The sequence below is a fragment of the Pinus tabuliformis genome, chromosome 8 (genome assembly GCF_031772625.1).
Source record: "Pinus tabuliformis cultivar Carrire ecotype Pingquan chromosome 8, CPIR1, whole genome shotgun sequence".
Lineage (NCBI taxonomy): Eukaryota > Viridiplantae > Streptophyta > Pinopsida > Pinales > Pinaceae > Pinus > Pinus tabuliformis.
The window spans coordinates 920,575,860-920,593,505 of NC_142294.1; the positions used below are offsets into that span (position 1 = coordinate 920,575,860).

Genomic DNA, 17,646 nt, shown 5'->3' on the forward strand with positions numbered 1-17,646 from the left:
TCACCCAATACTCTTGCTGTTGGGGAAGTCATCCTCCTAGATGACTTCAATGCTCGTACTAGAGATCTCCAGATCCCTCTCCATGATCGATCAGAGGATGTGTTTTGTACCTAGGGGATAGATCTAGATTCAGTTGGGCTTCACCGGATGTCAAATGATGCTTTGGGGCCCACAACAATTTATGGTAAGCATCTATTGCAGTTGGGGGAATCACAGGAGTTATTAATTCTAAATGGTCTTCCCTGTTTCCCAGACTCTCGCTTTTTCACGTGTCGGCCATATGGCGGGGGTGCAAGTGTAGTTGATTATGTCCTCGCTAGCCAAAACTTGCTCCCTTTTATTCGCCATCTCTCGGTCTCCCCCATCCCCCTTGTTGATCATGCACTTCTTTCCTTCTCTCTCCGGTTTGACCCTCCCCTTCCACCCCATCCGTCCCCTAGGGGCCCACCCCGAACTACCTTTTGATTTGATGAAGGCGACCCTGACATCTCCTCCTCTACCCTATGCAAGATGCTTCCAGCAGAGACCCAGTTATCCTTGCTTGATTCTACTTCCACTAAATACACCCATCTTTCATCTACCATTTGGGAAGCAACACTCAGATCCTTCCCTCACTCCACTCGTTCCACTTCCACCTCCCGAAAAGTTGGATATTGCCCCATGAACAAATGGTACGATGACAAATGCAAGACTCTACATCAAGAACTTTGATATGCTTTCATCCACTCTCAACCCTTCTACCTTGACCTCAAAGCTTCTTACCATCGTCTCCTTCATCGCAAGAAACGACTCTTTGTCTCTCGTAGAAGACGGGAACTTTCTGCTTTCCTTGCCCACTCCCCTAAACAATTTTGGCATACCATCCATTCCCGACACTCCCCTCTTCCATTTGACCTCGACCCTACATCCATGTTCTCTCACACTTCCAACCTTTATGATATTCCAGGGTAGGGCCAAGTTCATGTTACCTCCCACCCCCTTCATGTTACCTATTCTCAGACAAAGATATTAGAGAGGCCATTTGGGTGATGAAAAACAACAAAGCAGCCGATGAGGAAGGCTACCAAGAAGAGTTCTTTAAACATGGTTTTCGTGCTTTGGTTAGTTACTTGGCTGATCTCTTCAACCATGTAGTTCGTGAAGGTTTTCCACTGGCATGGTCACACCACATCATCCATCTGATCCACAAATCAGGCTCCAGCTCAAATCCCAATAACTACAGAATGATCATGGTGGGCCACACATTCTCAAAGTTGTATGCTATTGTTCTACATAGGAAGCTCTCCAGTGACCTTGAGCAGAGACAACTCAGAGCTAGGGGACAGATAGGTTTTCGACCAACTCATCAGACCATTGACCACATCTTCACCCTCCGCACTGTGATTGAGGAGGCACGACATCACTCTTCGAAAGTCTATTGTTGTTTCGTAGATTTTTGGAAAGCTTTTGACTCTGTTCCGAGGGAAGCCTTACTCCAGAGACTCAGAGATATTGGCATCTCGGCGACCCTATTGACAACTATTACGTGCCTATATGAGTCTGTCCTTGGTCGTCTTCGCATGGTTCATGGGATGTCTGATTTCATTCAAAGCACTATTGGGGTTAAACAGGGTTGTCCATTGTCCCCTACCCTGTTTGGGATCTATATTGATGAGTTGGAGGCTTTTCTACATGAGCATTCCTAGGACACTGATGGATGCCTTCTTGACCAGGTCATGATATCTATTCTACTCTTTGCTGATGATGTGGTTCTCCTCTCCTCATCTCCAAAAGGATTATAGAGGCAGTTGGATGCCTTAGCTTTGTTTTGCGATCTTCGACAGTTGACGGTCAACCTGGGTAAAACCAAGGTTATGATCTTCAATGGGGTGAAGAAAACTTCAGACCTTCACTTCCTATTCAGAGGGGAGGAGGTTGAGATCACCAGCACATATACGTAGTTGGGGGTGCAATTCTCAGGTCACCGCTTCAGTTTGCCACTAGCGCTTCAGCCTTATATAAACAAAGGATATGGATCCTTAGCCCTTCTCGAGAGACAGTGCTTTTGACATCACTTCCAGGACATCTCATCCAAGATGAGCCTCATGGACACCTTGATCCGTCCCACTGTTCTATATGGCTCAGAGATTTGGGGACCGTCTTTACTTGAGTCGAATTAGGCTTTAGTTGAGAGAGACCAGACTCTTCTTCTCCACCGCATCATTAGATGCAAACAGACAATACCTCAGCACATCATCCTTTCAGAGTTTGGAGATCAGCGCTTTCGGCTTGAGACCGTCTTTAGTTTGGTCTCATTCTTGCATCGTGTTTGGGGATTTGCAGACTCGATAAAGAGTAGGGACCATTACCCTTACTTGGCATATTGCTCTTCTAAGACTATTGCTTGTTCTACTCCCTCGGGCCAGGCTAGATGTTGGTTTACAGGAGTTTCAGATCTCTTAGAGTTAGTGGGCATTTAGTTGGATCATCTCCCTCCTTTTCGATATTCCTTGGATGCTCATGGTCACCTTCTACCTACTAGACGAGAGTTGAACAAGATCATCAAGGAGGACATCTACAGGCAGTTCGTCCAGGTCACCTGGGTCAATCCTCCGGGAGGGTTACACCCAAAGATGGCCTTCTACGCTGAGCACTTCTTGGAGTTGAGAGATGGGCTCATTATTCGACCCCAGTATACGTTTCACCACTGGATGCATGCTCTTCGCATTCCTCTAGGCCAATTCAGAGTAGGTTCTCATAGACTTCGAGTAGAGACGGACCACTAGATTGATAGACCAAAACGAATCTGCCAGGTATGTCATTTATAGGAAGTAGATACTAAGGTGCACTTCATTTTTGGATGCCCTATCTACTACGAGATCAGAGGAAGGTTCCCTTGCTTGTTCAAAGAATCTTAGACACTCGCAGACCTTTTCAAGTATCCCGATCAAAGATGTTTGGCCCTATATATGTAGGAGGCTCTCAGGTTCCGAGCGCATATTCTTCAGCCTCCCATCAGACCAGACCCCACACAGAGGATCGCGACATTTTTCAGGGTACTACCTTCAGACAGGGGCACAAAGAGAACGATTGATACTGTTTCATATCCAGACTCTAGACCAGTGAGGATTCGTGGGACCTCACCCCGCCACACGAGAGTTGCATTAGCTAAACCGTCTCAGATTCGTCCCTGGGAGACGGACTAGGTCCTCCAAACCTCAACAGTGCACAAACTCCCCTAGACAACGAGTTAGTGGACAGTCCGCACCTCCCACTGACCCTTCATCAAGCCAACAAACTTTGTGGAATTTTTTTCAGTGCTCTTCAGTCAGCCTTGGATGTTAGGAGAGATGGGTTTGATCCTTAGACCCATTAGCCCCTGGATCTTCTTTGTCAGGGCATTCCATACATTGTATCTTTTATGTTCCTGCATTGTACTTTTTATATTCATGCATTGTATTTTTTATAGGAGACCGTTTGGTTCTCCCGCATTTTATGGACATCATTGTACTCAACAGTCCCTTTGACCTACTTTGTGGTCATTAGTTGGACATAAATATAATTATCTTATTATCTTATCTATGTAGAGATTCCATTCCACATTAAAATTTTTCTAAAAATTGTATGTGGGGATGGTAACTAATCTCACATTCAGATGATTGTGAGGCAGGGGTGGTTTATAAGGTAGTACTCATACCAAAAACTTTGCCAATCCAGACATTGGTTTTGGGGTGCAAGTCCTTTGTTTGATGTGATAGCATCCTCTCTCACTCTACTACTAACATCATCGATGATTTTGGTGTCATGCCTTCTTGGCCTCTTTTAGGTTGGCATGCCCGTTAAAATTAATAATGGGATCCATTCATTTATGTAATATTGGTCTTGACTCTTGACAGAGTCATACCTTGTAGGCCCTTTCTGGCTTGTGATTGTTATCTATGTGATGTCCATAATAATTGCAAGTCATGGTACACCAATATCAATGCTCTCAATTCATTAATAAATGTTTCCAAAAATTAATCTCATATGTTGACCACACCATGGACACACCGAATCTAATCAGATAGACAGAAATTTGTCAGTATTTTGTGTGATCTGCCACTTTCTTTTTGCTCAATGTATTGTCAGTAGAAATGTACAAATCATTATTTCAACGAACTCCAGCCAATTTGTTTTAGCATGCCCCCCTATTATATTTTGAATCAGTGAAACAAGTCCCATTTGATCATCTTTAACTTATGATTTCTGTCAACTTTATTTCTTGGTACCTTTATCTAATCATGGACATCATCTTATTGACATCATCTTATCCAAAAAAGTTATCAATACAACAATACCTCATGTCTTATTATTAAACTTTTGAGAATTATCACAGCTGTTGGACGATATGGCATACTGTTGTAATCATTGGATCTTCTATGATCAATTAGCGTCCATTCCCTTTTAAAATGGTTCTGCATCATTCATGCACCAACGAGTGATACTCGTTATGTAAAAGGACCGAATATAACACGTAGACAGTAAACTGCCTAGCTACTGCAGGTAAATGTGGACTCTGCATGGATAAGTCATGGATTGGAGGAAATGAAGTTGCAATAAGATAAATTTTGTTGACACTGCAAGGCTAGTTTATGGATCGGGGTCAGTGTGCAAGGATATGCTGTGGAGAAAAAAATGGTAGTCTGCAACATTAGGTTGCAGAAAGGGATGGTCAACAAGGGTGGTATAAAAAATAATACAGCTAAACATCTAACCAGCTGGCTTATAGATTTATTTGTTATAAATAAGTGGCATTTTGTATGCCATGGGAAGTTGAATGATTCAGTTATTTCACACACACACACGCACACACATCTATATATATATCTTCAGAATTACTCCCTGCGAAACTCTTGGGTACTCTCCCATGATCCAAGGATGGTACCCAGTGTCAAGCAAGCAGCATAAACTCAGTGTGCCTAACCTTGTAGGAATTGAACTGGTGTCTTGGATAGTGTGTTAGATTGCTGACGATGTCCTGACAACAATGGCACCAACCGATTGAGCTAACCCTTGAGGTTACCATATTTGTTTATAGAGATGTTTATTGTATGTAATAAAGCAGTGCTGCAAGTTCATTTTGTATGTTTCCTTCTCTCTGTAGCTGCAATTTTTCTTAAATCTGTTTTTTAACATGGTACCAGAGTATGTATGGGCTTGAATATCTCATGAGAGGGGTCTGTGGTTATGAGATTCCACAACATTAATCTTCATAGGTTAGAAAGTGAAGTGTAGACAATACAATTTAATTTTCTGCTGTTGTTTGCAGCTTGAGTTGAATGTGTTTATAGAGGAAGAGTTTGCAGCTGTGTTAAGTAAGATTCGAATATCTCATGTGAAATTATTTACTGTTTGAAATGTGTTACAGCCTTTTAATTTAGTATGGGGGGAAAGTGAAATTTTTTGGTTGATAGCATTTATGCTCCTGAAATAATATTATTCTCACAATAGTTTGGTTGATCTAAATTACTGCAATCCATGAATGAATAGGGAACTATTGTGCATGCAAATTTTGATTGTGCAAAATATCTGGACCGGCTTTAAAGTAAACTAGCCTGATATAATCGTATTGCTTTTTGATCACGATGAGTGATTTTGGGTCTAAGGAAATAGCAGTCCTTGAAGAAGAACAATGATGAATGAATAGTGAGAGGAATCAGCTATACATATTTGGAAAGGTGACTATGGTCTGCATCAAAATAAGGAACTTTTTTTGGGTGCTCAAAGGTTTTGCTTAGGTCAGTTTTGCAGTGGTAGCCAAACTATAAATCTTAGCTTACAGTGGCCTTTCCACCAATGCAAGAGATGGTGTGCATATTGGGGAGAATATGTGTGGGATCTAGTTGGGTGAGAAGATGCTTGTGGTTCAATGTTGGTGAGAAGTGTTGGAGACTCCTTTGATGGTTACACAGATTATTAATTTTTGTTGTTGTGATGTAGACCTCATGGTTGGATGTGAGCTGTACAGGAAGTGTGAAAAAACAGTGCAGTTGGACATCTAACCAAATGGCATTTTAATTTTGTTGTATCTGTAAATAAGGTGGGTTATTTGTAGACATTAAATCCACATATCATGACATGTAATAACATCATTCTCCATGACTTGCTAACCCATTAGAATAAAAAAGATCTTGGAAATTTCATTTCCAAGTTATTGATAATAGGAGCAACTTGATAAATTAAAGCAATTAATTTTACTTTAAAGGTCCTCTTACATCTCAGATGCTCTGTAGTGTACCCTACATTTTTTCACTGGGTGTCAACACCATTATAAGCCCAAAGTGTGTCTATAATATGATGATATATTTGTACTGTATTGGTCATAATGGGATGATTTATATATAAGTGTTGGCTAGTTGGTATCCTAGATCCTGTCATGTGGATGGTCATGGCTGGTTCTTTTAGTCCCCTTTCTCTTTTCCTCTGGGTCTATAGCACTTTTGATGCCAATGCAACCATATTCCTGAGATTCATGGTGGCCAAATGGACTCATATCAATCAAGACCATGGATTGGCATTCCAGTTTCGTTCTGTGCGATTAGCGCTTTCCATAAATCCCAAAACAATCACACAAACTAGCATTGCGAATTGTACACAATCCCTAAAATTCCTCTTCATTCTCAAGCTAAACACACTTTAATACATAGTCCAGTGCTGTGATTGAGCACTTACCCAAAAGGTGCTAAGACCAACTTCTCGCGCAATCCGGAGATCTGGATACTTTTGGAAATACGAATATCTACTTTAATATGGATACCTCTTTCTAATCTGGATATCCCTTTCCTTTGTGAGCGAACCAGATATCTCTATTTCGATCCAGATATTTTTACAACATGTGGTGGGTCCACACTGGATACTTTCAACTGGATACCTTTTTTCTAGTGCCTTGATCCGAGTATCCAGATATCTGCCTCCTTGTTTAACTCGCAATTAGGTTCAAGCCGGATACTTGCACAATTCAGATATTCGGTTGATGGCCCACCGTTGGACTTATGATTACACCCAGATATCTTTACAACCATATACTTTTTCTCAAATCCGACTTAACTTCGATCCTCCCTAACAGATTCAGTCCAAAGATTCTAGTAGTTTCAGTCCGGATTTCCCTTGATCTGGATTTTTTGTTGAAAAACCACAAAGCTTGGGTGGAACCATGAAGCAATGGAACCTTGACCCTTGACGGCAAACTTTGTTTACAATTGACAACACATTTTATGTTAAAATCCAAATTAGGAATTTTGACCATTTGGACATTGAGAAGGCCCATATCCTTGAAGTTTTCAATAAAAATGGCTACACTAGGCACCAAGGAATTAGAGCATTCAATAATGCCAGTTAAGGGCCTAGATCAAAATATGATATGAGAAATGTGGTCTCCAAGGTTTGTCTACCCTACATTTAAGGAACTAATGACAAAATCTCCCATATCCTCAAGAAGAAAAACATCACCACTACCTTTAAACCTATTAATGCCATTCGTAGCCACCTCAAATCTATCAAAAATTCCATTGATCCCACCAATCAGAAAGGTGTATACCTGAGCCCTTGCTCATCCGATAAATCCTATATAGGAGAAATTGGCTGCTCCATAAAAATTAGAATACAAGAACACTCTGCTAACATAAAACACAATCACTCCTGCTCCTCAGCTTTGTTTGAACACTCTGAAAAAACAAAACATCACATTTGTATTGAAAACTCGAGTATCTTAGCCACAATTGACCAATATCACCACAAAAAAATCAAGGAAGCCATTGAAATTAGAAGCACCCAAATAACTTCAACAAGGATGATGGGTGGAATATTAGTGAAAATTGGATTCCCACTCTCACCTCAAGGGTTTCCCCAGCTAGTCCTTCCCCCTCTTTTATCCTCTGTTTCTCTCCCTTCTCCTCCTTTTTTTTGGGTTTATCCTTTTCTTGATCCATCCTCTTCCTCCCCCCCTTCCTTTTTTATTTTTAAAATGAACCTTTTCTATGAATTAATCCCCCCTTTTTTAATCATCACATTAATTTTTAGGTATTATGCACAATTTAGGTATTACTATTAATTTTAATATTAATATAGATATCATTAATAGATTTTACATTTCCTAGGTTTCTAGTTACAATTCATATCTCTTGGTAATAAACATTAAATATACATTAATAAGTATATTACATATATCAAGTATATATTAATAATTATTCATATTAATACTAACATCAATGTTGCACGACTCGTACTCGTATAAGACTCGTCATGGCATTGAATCGTATAAGACTCGGGAATGACCCTTATAAGACTTGTATAAGACTCGTCAAAATACAAAAAACGTTAAAATATGGTAAATTTTAAGCACAAAAGGGACTAGAGATTACATTCACAGTGATGAAACTAGGTCGAAGGGACTAGAGATTACATTCTTCACCACTAAAGATGAAACTAGGTCGAAGGGACTAGAGATTACATTCTTCAAAATAAGCACATACAAGGGGCCCTGCAGAAGCAAAAATAAGATGAGGGGCTACCACCAAAACCACCACAACAGGAAATGAAAAAAGTTCATAAACTGTCAAACTTCACCAAGCAGGAGAAAGATAAAGCAGTGATGAAGTTTAGAGAGAAGATGTTGATACTAGATAGGGGACATTAAACCTAGTTCAAAGGAGGAAGGTTAGATTGACACTTTTCTACAAAACTCAGGAGGGACTTTGAGAAAAATGTATGCAAGCTGTACAGAAATTGAAATTTGATTAACATCCACAAATGACCAAAATAAGTTAACATGCATCAACAACTATAAAAGGAATGCAGGAATGCATAATGCATCTACCAGCAAAGAACAAAATAAAAGAAAACTCTACTCTAAATCTAAATCAAACTTGTGTAAAAGCGTGCTAGCAAATATGACGTGTGACCCCAAGAATGCAAGCTTAAAGGTCATTCAATTGAGTGATGGGTATGGCCAAAATTGCACCATAATAGAAAAGCATGTACACCCACCTCTGAAACTATTTTGAGTCAAAGGATCATTCTTGATCCCTCACTTTATTTTGGAGCATAACTAACATTTAGCAAGCATGTAACTTTCTTCTAAAGAGGTAATTTCCTTTCCAAGAAGGTGGTGGTGCAGAGAAATAAAGCCCATTGGCTGGTAGATACAAGTGCATTACTATACAAATCTTAAAAGAATTATAACGAAAAGAAATTGAAGATCTTTGGTCAGAATTCAGGAGGGTTTCAAGGACTATGGACATGGATGGCACATACAAGGTGAATAACTATATGCTTTTAGAACAAATGCACAGTAAAGTCACCCAGTCAATCAGCCATGGAGACCTTGATTCACAAGGGTAGAGCTGCAAAGAAGCCATTGGTAGTGGTTGGATGTGTACCTCAAGGAAGTAAAGATTTGAAAGAGCTAGATGGTATAAGTCTAATTGGAGTGCAACAGATAGATCACCTCATTTCCAAAAAAGAAAAAAGAAAAAAATAAATAAAAATAAAAAAACTGAACATTTTGTGCCTTTTGAGGCTTGACAGGTTCTATACAGGTCCTATAGAATACCTGTGGGTCTTATATGGGTAGACGGGTTATATAAGATACTTGCTAAGTCCGGGTCTTAAACACGGGTTCTATGTGAGTGACCCGACTCGATATAGAACCTGCCAAGACCCACGGGTACTCGCGGGTCTAATACAGGTCATGCTTCACTGGTTGGGATCTGCATCACTCTTGATGAATCCCAATTGCTGCAACTAACTGTCAATCTGACCGTACCACGCATTGGGTGCCTGCTTGAGCCCATATAGGGCTTCTTCAATCTGCATACATGAGTGCTATTCTCATGAGTCTCGAAGCCTCTAGGCTACTCGATGTACACGTATTCTTCTATCACCCCGTTCAAGAATGTTATCTTGACGTCCATCTAGTGAATTTCCCATCCCATTTGCATTGCTAAGGATATGACGGATCATATAGAGGTATATCTGGCAACTGGGGCGAAGGTCTCCTCATAGTCTATTCCTTCTTTTTGTGCATACCCCTTTGCCACGAATCTAGCCTTATATTTCTCTACACTGCCATCTGCAACGTATTTGATCTTGTAGATCCACCTGGAACCCACAACTGATATATCCTCTGGTTTAGGCACCACCTCCCACACATCATTTGTCATGATAGAACTGTACTCTTCTACCATGGCATCCACCCACACCTGATGTTGTGCGGCTTCCTGAAAACTGGAGGGTTCTGCAACCTAAGCCACCAAGGCCTAGTATCTGTTAGGTTGCCTACGCTGCCTCTTGTCTGCTCTAGGATCTCTAACAAACTCTTCTGCGTCCTTCAAGGTATGACGCACTTGCCTACTGGTCCTACCACTGGTGGTGGGAGGTTCAATCTGATCCTCTACCTGTACTTGCAGCACTGTCCGTTGAGAACTTCTTGGATCTCCTGCTCCTGAAGAGATGTTGGTGCTAGCCACTGTAATCGAATCTTGTCACTGTCCCCTTGCTTGTTCTACCTGTGGTCCCTGCTGCTGCTGGACTAAAGGAACATCTGATTACTGATCTCCTGTAGGCATCTCTCGAGATCTTTTGAAAGCTCTGTCTTCCATGAACTTTACATCTCGCCTTACTACAATCTTCCTGCTGCCAAGAACGTAGATTCTGTATGCCTTTGAGGTCTCGCTATATCCTACGAGATACCCCTTTTCTGTAGTCTGATCCAACTTACTACGCTTCTCATCTGGAATGTGACAATAGGCCACACTCCCAAATATCCTCAAATGACTTACCTTGGGTTTCTTCCTGGAGAAGACTCCCTCTGGTGTTTTCTTCCCCAAAGCCCTGTGAGGTGTCCTGTTCTGAATGTACACTGTTGTGTTGCATGCTTCTGCCCATAGGAATCTAGGCAAATCCTGATCATACAACATGGCCTTTGTTGCCCCAATTATGGTCCTGTTCTTCCGCTCCACTACTCCATTTTGCTGCAGATTGTAGGGAGCAATCCACTCTCTTTTGATACCTTGGCGCAAAACTATGTGAAGTTTTTATCCGTGTATTCTCGACCATTATCTGAACGTAGTACCTTGATCTTTTCCCCTGTCATATTTTCTACGAGAGCCTTGAACTCTCGAAACCAATCAAAGACCTCATCCATGGTCTTTAAGAAGTAGATCCAGGTTTTTCTAGAATGGTCATCAATGAAGGTGACGAAGTATTCAATCCCAACATGCCATTGGCTCTGCTATCACTTTTGGGAAACGTTGCTTTTGCGTAATTTCCAAGTACACATCCTTGGCATTGATCATCATGCTCGGTACTAAGAGCTGGAACTCCTGTTACAATCTCTTTGAGCATCCTGAGTGCTCCATGGTGCAAGTGTCCCATCCTCCTGTGCCATAGTTCATTCAACTCCTTTCTACTGTTGTTATTATTGCATATCAGTGCCATTGGAGAATCGATCTGCAATCTATATAGCTTGTTGCTTCAAACTCCAATCTGTCTCACCTTTTTCCAGGTGGGATGCTTGACATATACTTTCTTTCCCACAAAGTATACATCGTATCCCTTGTCCTACAACTAGGACACTGAAATTAGGTTCATGCCCAATCTTGGCACATGCAGTACATTCGTGGCTCTAGTACTGGTTCCTGCTTCCGTCTGAAAATCTATGGTGCCTCTCCCTACTGGAGTACACTTCGTTCTATTTCCCATAGTGTTAATTTTAGTAACAATAGTATGTTTTATGCTTTAGAGTAATTTTACTTCAATTTCTTTATTAGCCCAGTATCAATATTCAGATTAGCAATCACATCAACATGATAGTAAAATGTAGATAGAACATAAACATAAACAGTAGAAGACAAGCCAAAACAAGAGGACACAAGATGTGGCACCAGCCAGGGACAAATCCCAATGTGGGGAAACCCTTGATCAAATCTTCTTTTAGTCTTCAATATTTCAGCAAAGAGAGATAGTACAATTTACAAATCTAATAATTTATAACAACATCAAAAGAGCCCTAACCAAAAAAGTCAACGTTGGTCAACATGGCAGATTTGACCCTCAAAAAATCCATCAACTTCAGTCAACTTCGGCCTCCAAACAACAAGATAAAACAACCCTCAAAATAGTCAAATTCAGCCCAGTCAATTTTTTGTCAAACAGCCCACCTGCAGCTAGCCCTAGCTGCAGTCAACGTTGGTCAAATTGTCCAGAAATTTGGTCTCCTGAAATTTCAACCTCCTAAAATTTTGCTCTCCTAAAATTTCGGCCTCCTCAAATTTCTCTCTCCTGAAATTTCACTCTCCTAAAATTTCGGCCTCTTGAAATTTCGCTCTCCTGAAATTTTGGCCTCCTGAAATTTTGGACGTGTGGAGAGAGAGAGGCCCAGAAATCCGTACCCAATCATTGATGAGAGAGAGAGAGAAGTGTGAAGATGAGTGTGTCCAGATGAGGCTAAGTCACCTTTTATTGATATACAACGTTGAGGATGAATAGACATGATTGTTGGGCTTCTGCGCCTACATAAGTTTGTTGGCTGACCTTGACAATTTGACCATCATCAAAATAAATTCATAACTTCATTTATACATGTCAGAATCAGATGATCTTTAGATCAATCCTACACCTCTTGGAGAGAGGAATCCAAGAAAAATATCAGATGTCATAAATAAGACGACTTATGTGGAGTTTGGCACTAGTCGCCAATTTTAACACTCCCTCTCAACTAGGGAGAACTCCATCTGCTAATCCATCTGCCAATTTGTACTATCACAGTCGTCAATGCACTGCTATGCACTACTTTGTTGAACTATGAAGAAGAAGAAGTGATCGAGAATGTATCATACCATTCTCTACTGACCCGAAGTCAGTCCCAATCAAAGGAGAGTGTGCCATATCACTCTTACTAACCCGAAGTCAGTTCCAATCAAAAGAGAGTGTCTCATACCACTCTTACTGACCCAAAGTCAATTCTAATTCTTCCCAGATCAATATCGGTCATCCTAGCATAGGGAGTACGGTAGTACACGATGCGTCCATCGGTAGCACTATGGTCCCTATCCTCATTTCCCTACTCATTGGCCAAATGAGAGGTACTTCCCATGAGTCCCAGATTGCATGGGTAGGATGTCTTAGTAGGAGAAGGATGAACCACTCATCATGCCTACATGTCGCCAAGGGGTATCATAGGGGAAGGCTGAACCACTCATCTTGTACACACCAAACCACTAGGGGAAGGCTGAACCACTCACCCTATGGTTCTTCATTGCTCCAAGAAGTACCCCAAGCCCCCCAGAGCTCTCAGAGCCCAATGCCCATCTCATACAGGACCCTCATAAGAGGGTCTCTCCACGACTCCAATTCGTTCTCAAAAGGCCAAGAACTTGACCTTCCCCATGGGCTTTGCTAGAATATCGGTGACTTGCTCATTATTCCCAATGTGATGGAGCCTTATTGCTCCTCGTTGTACCATATCCCGGATAAAGTGGTACTTGATATCTATATGCTTGGAGCGATCATGAAACATGGGATTCTCTGATAATCAGATCCCACTCTGGTTGCCGCAGAGGATCACGGTGGTATCCAACACATGTCCAAACAACTCATTGAAGAGCTTTCTCAACCAGACAACTTCATAGGAGGTCATACTAGCAGTTATGTATTCGGCCTCGGTAGTGCTCAAGGCAACCGATTTTTGCTTCCTACTCATCCAGGATATCAAAGTAGAACCCAAAGAAAAAAAACATCCAGAAGTGTTCTTGCAATCCAACACACTGCCAGCCCAATCAGCATTAGAATAACCATGCAACCTCACATCTCTAACAGTGTATATCAGTCCATGAGTGATTGTGCCCCAAAGATATCTCAGAAGATTCTTGGCACTAATCCAATATATATGATGAGGCTCAACCATATATTGGCTCAATGTGTTAACTACAAAACATATGTTCGGACGGGAGTTCACCAAGAAAATCAGTGCTCCTATGAGTTGACGATACTTAGAAGCATTTCCCAATCCAGGTCCAGCAGCACTACCACATAACTTCTTAAAGTTAAGTTCCATTGGGGTAGTCACAGGCTTGCAGTCCACCATCCGAAATCTTTCCAATATCTTCACAACATATTTTCCTTGAGAGAGGAAAGTTTCACTTGGCTTTTGCCAGACCTCCAACCCTAGGAAATAGTGCATCGGTCCTAGGTCCGTCATCTCAAATTCAGAACCCAACTCCCTCTTACATTTGTGAATGAGAGGGTTTGCACCTGTCAGAAAGAGGTCGTCCACATAAAGTACTAGAATGAGAGGTTTATCATTTTCAACCTTAAAGTAAAGGTTCGGATTGACTTCACTTCTAGTGAATCCCAGCTTCATCAGATAGCTATCGATCATCTCATACCAAGCTCGAGGTGCTTGCTTCAATCCATAGAGAGCTTTCTTCAATCTGCATACATGAGATTCCCGATCGTGAACCTCAAACCCCTTGGGTTGTTCCACATAGACTTCCTTTTTGATTGAACCATGCAAAAAAGTTGTCTTGACATCCATCTGATGTAGGTTCCATCCTTGCGAGGCAGCAAGGGCTATGATCGAGCGGATGGTGATTTATCGAGCAACATGTGCAAATATCTCATCGTAATCTACACCTTCCTTTTGAGAGAAGCTTCGACCAACAAAGTGAGCCTTGAACTTTTCTGCACTTCCATCAGCTCCATGCTTGATTTTGTAGAGCCACTTAGAGGTGACAAACGATTTGTCCCAGGGTCTAGGGACCACATCCCAGACATCATTCTTCATAATTGACTCGTATTCTTCATTCATAGAATCCTTCCATACTTGATGCTTCACAGCTTCTTCGAATGATGAAGGCTCATTTTGAATGATAGTGCTCATGGCAGTCAAATATCCTTGATACCTGTTTGGCTTCTTGCTTTCACGGAAAGTCCCCCTTGGTGCATTGTGTCTCTTGGCATCTTCAAGAGTCTCCCTAAGCCATGAGGTTCTCCTTTTGGAGGAGGGCTCATGAGGAGGAGGATCAATAGGATCCATAGGATCATCAACATCAGGTATCGTTTCGTCTTCTTTTGCACCTTGATTTCCGATGTCAACTTCTTTGTCCTTCCTTAGGATAGGAAGGTTGTTGATCTTCCTGAGGGCCATATCTTTGTCAAAGGTGACATCATGACTTATCTCAACTTCCTTTTGACCAGCCACATAAATTCTATATCCCTTATAATTTTCACTATATCCGACAAAGGTTCCTTTCTTCCTAGATGCACCCAATTTGCTTCATTTCTCTTTCAGCACATGAAAATATACGGGACTTCCAAAAATTCTAAAATGAGAGACATCAAGTTTCTTACCAGTGAACATTTCTTCGGGAGTCTTGGAGTCCAATGCTTGATGAGGGCATCGATTTTGAACATATGCGGCGGTATTTGCAGCTTCAGCCCATAGGAACTTCAGAAGTCCTTGATCATGAAGCATGGCACGAACTGCTTCTACAATATAGCGATTCTTCCTTTCAGCCACACCATTATGCTCAAGAGTATATGGTGTTGTAGTCTCCCTCTTAATGCCAACTTCTCTGCATTAATATTGGAATTCATTGGATTCGTACTCGGTCCCATTAACAGTCCTCAATATCTTGATTTTCTTCTCGGATTGGTTTTCGATGAACGCTTTGAAGTGTCGGAACCAGGTGAAAAATTCATCCTTCTTCTTCAAGAAGTAGATCCAAGTCTTGCGAGAATAATCATCCATAAAGGTGAGATAATATAAGTATCCTCCCAAAGAGTTTACGAGCATCATACCAGATATGTTGGAGTGGATCAATTGCAATATATCTGTGGTCTTGCTATTACTTGAGGGGAATGGTCCCCTTGTAAGTTTTTCTTCGACACATCCTGGACATACACCTTCATGCTCTACTTTGAACTCGAGCATACCTGTCACCATTTGTCTCACATCGGGTAGGGCCTTATAATGAAGATGGGCAAACCTCCGGTGCCATAGTTCAGATTTTAGAGATGTGTCGCAAGATATGGCTCCTAATGGATTTCCTCCAACTTGATACAAAGTGTCAACCTTGAACCCAAGAGTAAAAGCATCTTTAAAATTTCTTTTCCAAACACGTACCTTTCCATCGATGAATGCCATCTTGAATCCTTTGTCCTCCATGGCTGAAATGGACACCAGGTTCTTCTTGAGATCAGGTACATATAGTACTTCCTGCAAATGAATAGTGTTACCTTGATTCAATTGAATGGTAACATTCCCTACTCCCTTCATGGGATATGTGGCATCGTCTCCAAGGAGAATCTCCAATTTTGTCTCCTTTTCTATCAGATTAGAGAGGGCTTCCTTGTATCTGGTGAAGTGCCTTGAGGAACCACTATCAATCAGCCATTTTCCCAAAGTGTCCGGAGGAGAGGTAGTGGAGAGGGCCGATATAAGATAGTACTCTTTTTGCTTATTGTTAACAACATTTGATTCTTCATACCTGGAGTTCCTTGATTTCTTGGAGGGTCGACCATTTCCTTGATGTCCCGCATTCCTTTTTCCTTTGCCATTGGACTTGCCATTCCTTTAATCGTTGTTGTTGAAGTTGCCCTTGGAATGTTTGTGATCATCATCATGTGATGTGTCCCTTCTATTTGGACACTTCCTTGCATAGTGGCCAAACTTATTGCAAACAAAGCACCTGCCCTTCCTTCCTCCCCTAGATCCAGGCTTTCCATGGAAATGACCTTTAGACCCTGCATTATTTCTCCTTTTGGCATGAGCAGAGAATGCAGTGGGGTTGCTTCTATTAGAATTCATTTCTTGCTCCACCATTCTTGTTTCTTCTTGAATGCATCTCGACATCAATTCTTTGAACCCTGGAATTCGATCATTGTTGAGGATGGTGGTTCTAAATACATACCACTCAGGTGGGAGTCCTCCAAGGTGGTGAGAGTAAGTTCCCTGTCAGGAATGACTTCTCCAATTGAGAGGAGATCATTCTTGATCTCAGTAATCCTCAAGAAATAGGTTTGAATATCCTCGTCCTTGCCCTTCTTAATATCCTTCAACTTATTCTTGAGAAATAGAATTTGATTAGCAATACTAACCTTGAACATGCAGACCAACCTGTCGTAGATCTCCTTGGAGGTCTTCAATTCGGAGATGTAGGCCACTAGATCCTTGTCAATGGAATCCCTGATAATCTTCTTTGCTTTGACTTTAACCCTATTATACTTGGTCTTTGGAGCAGCCGGTGCATTTGAAGAAGGTTTAGGGATTTTACCCTACACATAGTCCATCATTTCTTTATCTTCCAAGGTCAAATCAAGAGACATCTTCCATCCATGATAGTCAGATTTATCATGGAGCTTGTCTTTAGTCAGGAAGCAGGATGAGGAACCCATTGACCCTTCTGTCCTTGTCCAACTGCCTTTGGTGATTGCTCTTTCACTCCTACTTGGGCTTTGTCTTCACCTCAGCTCTGATTCCATGTTAATTTTAGGCAACAATGGTATGTTCTATGCTTTAGAACAATTTTACTTCAATTTCCTTCTTAGCCCAGTATCAATATTCAGATTAGCAATCACATCAACATGATATTAAAATGCAGATAGAACATAAACATAAACAGTAGAAGA

General features: G+C 41.3%; 1 protein-coding gene across 7 annotated transcripts in view; it reads left to right on the top strand.

Moving 5' to 3' along the window:
* The window catches only part of LOC149238529 (chaperone), a 227,242-nt gene that overhangs the window by 100,731 nt on the left and 108,865 nt on the right, over nucleotides 1–17,646 (top strand). For 3 of the 7 annotated variants that reach the window (XM_089373073.1, XM_089373074.1, XM_089373071.1), the window contains exon 2: nucleotides 5,288–5,333. The exons of the other annotated variants lie outside the window; for them this stretch is intronic. The gene's annotated coding sequence lies outside the window, so the exon portion shown is untranslated. The remainder of the gene's footprint in view (nucleotides 1–5,287; nucleotides 5,334–17,646) is intronic. 7 annotated transcript variants of the gene reach the window in all.